General features: G+C 36.5%; 1 long non-coding RNA gene across 1 annotated transcript in view; it reads left to right on the top strand.

Annotated features, from left to right (window-relative positions):
- The first annotated feature begins 6,680 nt into the window (after positions 1-6,680).
- The window catches only part of LOC113471864, a 10,448-nt gene continuing 6,676 nt past the window's right edge, over positions 6,681-10,452 (top strand). Inside the window, exon 1 of the long non-coding RNA XR_003394402.1 lies at positions 6,681-6,743. This is a non-coding gene — a long non-coding RNA (uncharacterized LOC113471864). The remainder of the gene's footprint in view (positions 6,744-10,452) is intronic.

Genomic DNA, 10,452 nt, shown 5'->3' with positions numbered 1-10,452 from the left:
ATTACAATCTATCGAATCAATTAATTTTATAGTTCACCTTTCTGATGAACCACACACTATTATGTAGAGGTAACATTCTTTATTTCTCACTTATTTATTGCTACATGCATTTTATACTTGTTTCATTATGAGTTTTGCTTTTTATTATTATTATTTTTAAGTGTCAACTAATAATATTTTTTCTTCTTACTTTTTATTCGTTTAATAAAATCAAAATGAAGACATATTTTGTTCAGGTTGACTTTTTATATCAATCCAGTATGTTTTAGTAATATACTATTTCGGTAGGTACTTACTTTTACAATTGCTTTGAATTTGGACCATATATTAAGTATTGTTCCTCCTAAATCATTCGAGAGTCTGAGATCAAGGTAATTTGAATAGGAGTAGGTCGTTTTTTTAGGGGGATTTAGTTTTACGAGGTATTTTTTTGTACGGTAGATTTATATCTTTGAAATGATTTAGGACCGTCAAAGTTATTTCAGTTTAATGATTTTTGGTTGTCTTTTTCTTTTTTTTACAAAATTTCATTTTCGACATAGCTCATAGGTATTTTTGTTGAAGATATTTTGGTCAACTGCTCCTATACTAGTTAGGTACAAATTTATATTTTATTTCCTGACAATTTTATGTCCAATATTTTTCACTTTTGCTGTGCATACATTTATAAAAAGAATCTACTTGTCCAAGGTATCCCTGAATGTCTATGAAGAAAGAGCCTCTCATTTCAACTACCCAAACTTCGTGTTTGTAATCAAACTGTAACCGAGCATTTCATGTTTTTCCTTTTTTTTTTTTTTTTTTTACTAAATTTCATTTTCGACTTAGCTCATAGGTTATTTATTTTTTGTTGAAGATAGGTTATTTATTTTTTCCAAGGTATCCCTGAATGTCTATGAAGAAAGAGCCTCTCATTTCAACTACCCAAACTTCTTGGTGTTTGTGATCAAACTGTAACGAAGCATTTCATCTTCTACGAAAATATTACCACACCCTACGTCAACCTATGCAAGACGAAACCATAAATGAACATGACAATGAATTGGACAAACAATTGGATGAAACAAATGAACAGAGGAATGAAAACTACAAATGAAGAAGCAAACATTTAAACAAAATAGACTCGCGTGAAGAAGAAAACTGGAACTGGTTCTTCAAGTTGCTTTGGGGCGCCAGGTGCCTCGAAATTTTGGAATTTCAAAAGAACCTCAGAAAGAAAGATGATAGGACCAGGTGATTGATGATTTCTGCGCGTATACGTTCCTGTCTGGTCTTCAAAAGAAGTTTTTACTTGGAAATATATTGTTGAACTTTTCAGAAACATGAACTTTCGCGGACATTTTTTTTTCCTTCGTTGTCTTCTTCTTCGAAACCATAAATGAACATGACAATGAATTGAACAAACAATTGGATGAAACAAATGAACAGAGGAATGAAAACTACAAATGAAGAAGCAAACATTTAAACAAAATAGACTCGCGTGAAGAAGAAAACTGGAACTGGTTCTTCAAGTTGCTTTGGGGCGCCAGGTGCCTCGAAATTTTGGAATTTCAAAAGAACCTCAGAAAGAAAGATGATAGGACCAGGTGATTGATGATTTCTGCGCGTATACGTTCCTGTCTGGTCTTCAAAAGAAGTTTTTACTTGGAAATATATTGTTGAACTTTTCAGAAACATGAACTTTCGCGGACATTTTTTTTTCCTTCGTTGTCTTCTTCTTTTTTCATAAAGAGTTGAAATTGATCATTTTGATCTTTTTGATCACGAGCTTTCAAAGAGTGGGAAGTGAAAAAAGAAAGTTTGTGCCCTACCATTTGAAGGCATCATTCCAGCATTTGACTTTCAGAATCGCAATACCTATGCCATCAAAGTGATCTTCTGCGTTTACAAGAGACCAATGATAATATCACTACCTGTTTAGTTGGCCAATAAGACACAAGCTCTAAGCAAGTGAGTTCAAATCGGAGCACATGGCAACAATATGTTTGCAATTGCAGTAATATGAGTACCTACTTATATATATTTATTGTTCAGAATCAACACTGGCAGTATATCTATCTATAATACTACATTCTGTACATAGGTAACAGCAACGGCACATACTATGTATCTACATGACTTTATTATTTATTGACTAGTCTAAAATATTCTTTAGTCTTCTTTCTATATGTATACCTACGTTTCCTGCAAGCGAACTATTGGTATGTGTGTACTTGTGAATTTCAGTGGTGAGGTGCGATGGTTTTTAGTCTAACTGGTTCTTCAAGTTGCTTTGGGGCGCCAGGTGCCTCGAAATTTTGGAATTTCAAAAGAACCTCAGAAAGAAAGATGATAGGACCAAGTGATTGATGATCTCTGCGCGTATACGTTCCTGTCCGGTCTTCAAAAGAAGTTCTTTTTACTTGGAAATATATTGTTGAACTTTTCAGAAACATGAACTTTCGCGGACTTTTTTTTTCCTTCGTCGTCGTCTTCTTCTTTTTTCATAAAGAGTTGAAATTGATCTTTTTGATCACGAGCTTTCAAAGAGTGGGAAGTGAAAAAAGAAAAGTTTGTGCCCCACCATTTGAAGGCACCATTCCAGCATTTGAATTTCAGAATCACAATACCTATGCCATCAAAGTGATCTCCTGCGTCTACAAGAGACCAATGATAATATCACTACCTGTTTAGTTGGCCAATAAGACACAACCTCTAAGTAAGTGAGTTCAAATCGGAGCACATTGCAACAATATGTTTGCAATTGCAGTAATATGAGTACCTACTTATATATATTTATTATTGTTCAGAATCAACACTGGCAGTATATCTATCTATAATACTACATTCTGTACATAGGTAACAGCATTGGCACATACTATGTACATGACTTTATTATTTATTGACTAGTCTAAAATATTCTTTAGTCTTCTCTCTATAGTCTATACCTACGTAACTTCCTGCAAGCGTACTATTGGTATGTGTGTACTTGTGAATTTCAGTGGTGAGGTGCGATGGTTTTTAGTCTGTTCTAAGAAGAGCAGCCCGTCTAGAAGTGGGTTAGAATTAGTATGAGTGAGTGAGTGAGTCAGTGAGTCAGTTACACAAGGGGCTGTATATATTTAGGATATGCTATATCACACAACTTCAGTGACTAAAAACATAAGGTTTCCAGCAATGCCTACGAGTATAGCTATAAAACATAAGATTAGGATATAACGACCTCATTAATAGAGAATAAAGGCTCCCCTCCACCTTACCCTCACTTTCCAAAGTAGAAATTAAAACAAGAGCTTAGAAGAAAATTTTCTTTTCTAAAGGGGGGTTGGGTTTTCCTTCCCTTTTCTCCACATTGGAGTTTATTTTACTTTCAGACTCCACAAAAATTTTGGGTCGACTGTCTATGGTAAAACAAAGGAAACTTTTTTCCGTGGTCAATGGTTTCTATTGACCACGGTTACGCTCCACGGTTACGCTCATGCTTTGGTATGATTTCCACGCCAGTGGCCAGACTGAAAGTGATTAGAAGAAGTAGAAGAACTTGTCACTATGAGATCACTAAATAAATTTAAATAAAGGTGCTTTACAAACTTTTTATTAAAGCGGGCAAAAGGAAGGGTGCATACTCTGTAGAAACAAGAAATTTCTAATTGATGTGGTTATGGTTAGCCTTTCTCAGAGAAAATACACCTAATACTTAGACGGAGGTAAAGGACAAGGGTTGGAATTGGAACTCAAATAGCATGAAACTTTCTTCAAACAAAATGGTAGTACCGATTGCAACCAAGCAAATTGAATAAAATCGCAATAACAATAGTGTAAAAAGAGAGCCAAAATAGTCACATAATGAAATTCCTAGAACATGTACAAAAGGATGGTAATTATTAACAACAATACAACCAATATGGTTATCCTTTTAGAGTTGGACACCATTCTCCAAGGGACCTTCATGACGTAGTAAGGTCAAATTTGTATTTGTTGCCAAAATTTACTTGAAGGGTATAAACCCAAAATAACACAAAGAAGTCAAATAAAAAGAGATGGGCTGGAAATACTAGACTTGATCTTTAGCCTTGCTACACGATTCGTCCAACGTCTATGAGAATAACCTGTTTGAATCAAGCGTACCGGGAAGCGCGAACGCCAAGAGATCGAAGCGAAGTCGTGTAAAACTGTTCTGTACGCACTGCCACGAAAATTCTCACGAACTCACACCTAATTTGCTTCATATTCCCTTCTGCGTTCCTAACGAAAATTAATAATATTCGACGAGGAAAATGGATTAAAATGTAATCTGGAAAGAATTAGGTATTTTAAAATAATGACGAGCTCAAAGAGGGCAGGGAGTAAGTAACCTGGGGGAGCTCTCCTGCCCCCTTAGAAATGAGATGAAATTTCCTATTTCCCCCGACCTAGTGTCATTGTTGGGGGGCTCTATCAGTGGCGGTGCCCTGAAACTTGCGAAACCTTTAAATGAAATTTGCATGAAGTTCATTTTCATTACTTTCGATGTCCTTGTTCTGGCGCGACATGGACAGGATGTTTCATTCAACCTTCTACGTCATATTATTTTTGCTCTGATCTATGAATTTTATTGAGATTTATCATTTCATAATTATTTATTTTTTCTGTTTTTCTAATTTTACTGTGCCCCGATAGTCACCAGCTCACCATTCACTTGAATTTTGACAAGGTTCTTGTAAGGGCGCTTTTTCTATCACTCTACTTATTTTCAATTGAACCCCTCCACTGAAATCAAAAATAGGCGAGGTGGAAATTCAGTAAGGCGGAGTAGGGGATTATCCCCATTTCCTAATTACTGAAATACCATTATTAAGAACAGTTTTCACAACATTAAAATGGCAAAGAAAATGTTTCTTTTACGAAATGTGAAGAGTCTGAGCATTCCCTGGGGAAGTGGGGATCCTGATTTCACTCCAGACAGACAAGACTATGACAGACGGCGGAATTTAAATGTTCGACTCGTTAAATTAATTGAGCCTAATCGTATTTGAATGTAAAAGACCAAATGTGTTTTCATGTTGACCTCCTTGGTGAATTGATCACTAAATTTGTCAAAATACACTCGGAATAAGAGGAATGTATTGATGAGGAACACCAGATGCCCATGTTGACCTCCTTGGTGAATTGATCACTAAATTTGTCAAAATACACTCGGAATAAGAGGAATGTATTGATGAGGAACACCAGATGCGTCCGAAAATTACATGTATATATACCTTCAAACTAGGATAAGAATATAAAGATTAACCTATAAATCAATCCAGTACAGCGACTTGGCACACCTCTTAACAGAAAGACGTAGGCCTTGTATGCAAACATTCGAAGCATCTTCCACTTCTTGTTCTCTTGAGAACTTGCAGTGCTAAAGAATACTGTCTAGTTTACTATTCCTACCTATTTAGGTAATAATTCTCGTGTACAACCTTTGATTAATTCAGTAACTAATGTTGTACTAAGCGCTGAAAAAGTAGATCTAGGCCGTGTGAAAGAGGTCTCCTCTCATTAAGAGCGGATAAATTAATTTTTTACAAATACCTTAGAGTTCCCTTTTCCTTGTGTCCTTGTGAGTTTTTAATGTGTTGCGAAATTGGTATTTTCCAATGTTGTTTTTGTAAGTAACCAACCTCTAAGTTTATTACTCTTCAATAAAGGATTTTTCACATTCTAAGGACTTTTAAACCCTTCATAAAATAAATATCCATAACATTAGTATAAAGTTAATAGCTAGGCCAAGAAAATTAAGGTACCATTATCCAGACATTCCATTGAGAACTTGATTCTGTTTTAGTTCAGTATCAGAACCAAAGGAAACACACAAAATATCGTCTACATAAGGGAACCAATAACATATTTTGCCTTTGTAAGGATTAATATCAGTATCAAATATTATCTTTTCTAATGAGTGCATAAATAAATCTGCGCCTTAGTATAAAGTATAAACACGATAATACATATATGCTATGTCACACAACTTCAGTGACTAAAAAACATAAGGTTTCCACAGCAATGCCTACGAGTATAGCTATAAAACATAAGATTAGGATATAACGACCTCATTAATAGAGAATAAAGGCTCCCCTCCACCTTACCCTCACTTTCTAAAGTAGAAATTAAAACAAGAGCTTAGAAGAAATTTTTCTTTTCTAAAGGAGGGGTTAGATTTTCCTTCCCTTTTCTCCACATTGGAGTTTATTTTATTTTCAGACTCCACAAAAATTTTGGGTCGACTGTCTACGGTAAAACAAAGGAAACTTTTTTCCGTGGTTAATGGTTTCTATTTACGCTCATGCTTTGGTATGATTTCCACGCCAGTGGCCAGACTGAAAGTGATTAGAAGTAGAAGAACTTGTCACTATGAGATCACTAGATAAATTTAAATAAAGGTGCTTTACAAACTTTTTATTAAAGCGGGCAAAAGGAAGGGTGCATACTCTGTAGAAACAAGAAATTTCTAATTGATGTGGTTATGATTAGCCTTTCTCAGAGAAAATACACCTACTACTTAGACGGAGGTAAAGGACAAGGGTTATTGGAATTGGAACTCAAATAGCATGGAACTTTCTTCAAACAAAATGGTAGTACCGATTAAAAGAGGTCTCCTCTCATTAAGAGCGGATAAATTAATTTTTTACAAATACCTTAGAGTTCCCTTTTCCTTGTGTCCTTGTGAGTTTTTTTTTTTATTATTATAAAGCGCTTTAACTACAAGGTCATTCGCGCTGACTTCAATATTATATTAGGTGATAGACATTTGTGTAACGTAGAAATCCTAATAGGTTCTCAACGGAATCTTGGTCATCATCCAGTGAAGGGATCTTGTGGAAGGCTGGACGGGATGGATTAATGTAAGAGCGACATTCTAGCAAGTGGCGGATGGTATGTGTTGCGAAATAGGTATTTTCCAATGTTGTTTTTGTAAGTAACCAACCTAAGTTTATTACTCTGCAATAAAGGATTTTTCACGTTCTAAGGACTTTTAAACCCTTCATAAAATAAATATCCATAACATTAGTATAAATTTAATAGCTAGGCCAAGAAAATTAATCAAGGTACCATTATCCAGACATTCCATTGAGAACTTGATTCTGTTTTAGTTCAGTATCAGAACCAAAGGAAAGACACAAAATATCGTCTACATAAGGGAACCAATAACATATTTTGCCTTTGTAAGGGTTAATATCAGTATCAAATATTATCTTTTCTAATGAGTGCATAAATAAATCTGCACCTTAGTATAAAGTATAAACACGATAATATGTGCTATGTCACACAACTTCAGTGACTAAAAACACAAGGTTTCCAGCAATGCCTAACGAGTATAGCTATAAATCTATAAAACATAAGATTAGGATATAACGACCTCATTAATAGAGAATAAAGGCTCCCCTCCACCTTACCCTCACTTTTTAAAGTAGAAATTAAAACAAGAGCTTAGAAGAAAATTTTCTTCTCTAAAGGGGGGTTGGATTTTCCTTCCCTTTTCTCCACATTGGAGTTTGTTTTATTTTCAGACTCCACAAAAATTTTGGGTCGACTGTCTACGGTAAAACAAAGGATACTTTTTTCCGTGGTCAATGTTTTCTATTTACGCTCATGCTTTGGTATGATTTCCACGCCAGTGGCCAGACTGAAAGTGATTAGAAGAAGTAGAAGAGCTTGTCACTATGAGATCACTAGATAAATATAAAGGTGCTTTACAAACTTTTTTTAAAGCGGGCAAAAGGAAGGGTGCATACTCTGTAGAAACAAGAAATTTCTAATTGATGTGGTTATGGTTAGCCTTTCTCAGAGAAAATACACCTAATACTTAGACGGAGGTAAAGGACAAGGGTTGGAATTGGAACTCAAATAGCATGAAACTTTCTTCAAACAAAATGGTAGTACCGATTGCAACCAAGCAAATTGAATAAAATCGCAATAACAATAGTGTAAAAAGAGAGCCAAAATAGTCACATAATGAAATTCCTAGAACATGTACAAAAGGATGGTAATTATTAACAACAATACAACCAATATGGTTATCCTTTTAGAGTTGGACACCATTCTCCAAGGGACCTTCATGACGTAGTAAGGTCAAATTTGTATTTGTTGCCAAAATTTACTTGAAGGGTATAAACCCAAAATAACACAAAGAAGTCAAATAAAAAGAGATGGGCTGGAAATACTAGACTTGATCTTTAGCCTTGCTACACGATTCGTCCAACGTCTATGAGAATAACCTGTTTGAATCAAGCGTACCGGGAAGCGCGAACGCCAAGAGATCGAAGCGAAGTCGTGTAAAACTTTTACTTGAAGGGTATAAACCCAAAATAACACAAAGAAGTCAAATAAAAAGAGATGGGCTGGAAATACTAGACTTGATCTTTAGCCTTACTACACGATTCGTCCAACATCTATGAGAATAACCTGTTTGAATCAAGCGTACCGGGAAGCGCGAACGCCAAAGCGAAGTCGTTCTGTACGCACTGCCACGAAAATTCTCACGAACTCACACCTAATTTGCTTCATATTCCCTTCTGCGTTCCTAACGAAAATTAATAATATTCGACGAGGAAAATGGATTAAAATGTAATCTGGAAAGAATTAGGTATTTTCAGGGCCGGATTAGCCCCCCGCGGGGCCCGGGGCAGTTTCAAAGGCGCGGGGCCCCCAGTTTGGGCTGATCGAACTTAAAATTTTCAGCGCCGCAGGCGAAATTTTTCAAAAAGTAGGTAGATATGTGCCTCATGCTTTGTCACAAGTTAATTTTTGACGTACCTAATTCGTAGATATTTTCTTATCCTAATTTTCGCTGAACGCTAAAGTGAGCAAAATAAAATAGAGTGCCGCAGGCAAAATTTTTGAAAATTTTGCTAGATATTTTCTTATCCTAATTTTAGCTGAACGCCAAAGTGAGCAAAATAAATTAGAGCGCCGCAGGCGAAATTTTTAAAAATTTTGGTCCACAATCTTGAGAAATCCAGGCTCACCAAAAGTAAATTTTTCAGCGCCGCAGGCGATTTTTTTTTTTTTTTGTTTTTTAGAAAGAAACCCCATAATATCTAGTGTAAAGTCCTCAGCGCGGGGCCCCCAAAGCGCGGGCCCCGTGGGCAGTCTGCGCATGTCTGCTTATGGGTAATCCTGCTGGTATTTTATAATAATGGACGAGCTCAAGAGGGCAGGGGAGTAAGTAACCGGGCCCTGGGAGCTCTCCGCCCCTCAGAAATTGAGATGAAATCTTCCCCGACCTATTGTCATCTGTTGGGGGGCTCTATCAGTGCGGTGCCCTGAAACTTGCGAAACCTTTAAATGAAATATTGCCATGAAGCTCCATTTTCATTACTTTTGATGGTCCTTGTTCTGGCGCGACTGGACAGGGATGTTTCATTCACCTTCTACGTCTATATATATCCTGTAAAGGAGTCGTAATTGTGTTCTGATCATGAATTTTATTGAGATTTATCATTTGCAGAATATTATTTTTTCTGTTGTGCTAATTTCACTGTGCCCCGATATTCCACCAGCTCACCATTCACTTGAATTTTGACGAAGGTTCTTGTAAGGGCGCTTTGTCTATTCGCACATCTGCTACTTCTTTTTCAATTGAACCCCTCACTGAAATCAAAAATGAGGCGAGGTGAATCGAGAGTAAAGGGCGGAGTGTAGGGGATTTATCCCCATTTCCCAATTACTGAGAATACCCATTATTAAGAAACAGTTTTCACACCATTAAAATGGCAAAGAAAAGTTCTTTTTACGAAATATGGAAGAGGTCTGAGCATTCCCTGGGGAAGGTGGGGATCCCTGATTTCACTCCAGGACCAGACAAGGACTTATGGCAGACGGCGGGAAATTTAAATGTTCGACTCGTATCAATTAATTGATGCCTAAATCGTATTGTGAATATTAAAAGGCCGGAAATGTGTTTTCATGTTGACTCCTTGGTGAATTGACTCACTAAATTTGGTGCAAAATACACTCGTAATAAAGGAGCGAATGTATGATGAGGACACGACGAACCCAGATGCAGTCCGGAATATCCCAAATCATCCCGATTTGCGTCGCACAACCCAAAAAAAGGGTCATCCGCAGTTGCGTTTGCGGTACAGCTGGAGAGTTTGAACCTAAATACCTTGAGAGGCCAAAAGTAAGATAAAAATAAGTATATAACGAACATGCGGGTGACCAAAAATACTTGTACTATACAGAATGCTTGATAACTTCGTGTATATCTATAGCCTATAGGAACACAACTTGGAACGATGCAAGCGCTTGGGAATTACTATATTTGTGTACTTGGTGCTTTGTGTATTAACTTGAAACCATAAATAACACTGGTCATCTGCTCAAATGTGGAAAGCTCCTTTTTTTTGGCAGCAACACCTGGTCACCTGCTTATTTTGGTGAAAAGTGTTTGCGTTTAACCCTAACTCCTATAATAACACTTAACACTGCTCATTTGTGACAGCG

The sequence above is a fragment of the Diaphorina citri genome, unplaced genomic scaffold (genome assembly GCF_000475195.1).
Source record: "Diaphorina citri unplaced genomic scaffold, Diaci psyllid genome assembly version 1.1 scaffold3169, whole genome shotgun sequence".
NCBI lineage: Eukaryota > Metazoa > Arthropoda > Insecta > Hemiptera > Psyllidae > Diaphorina > Diaphorina citri.
Note: the sequence above shows the minus strand (reverse complement) of the source record. Positions and strands in the feature narration are given on the sequence as shown.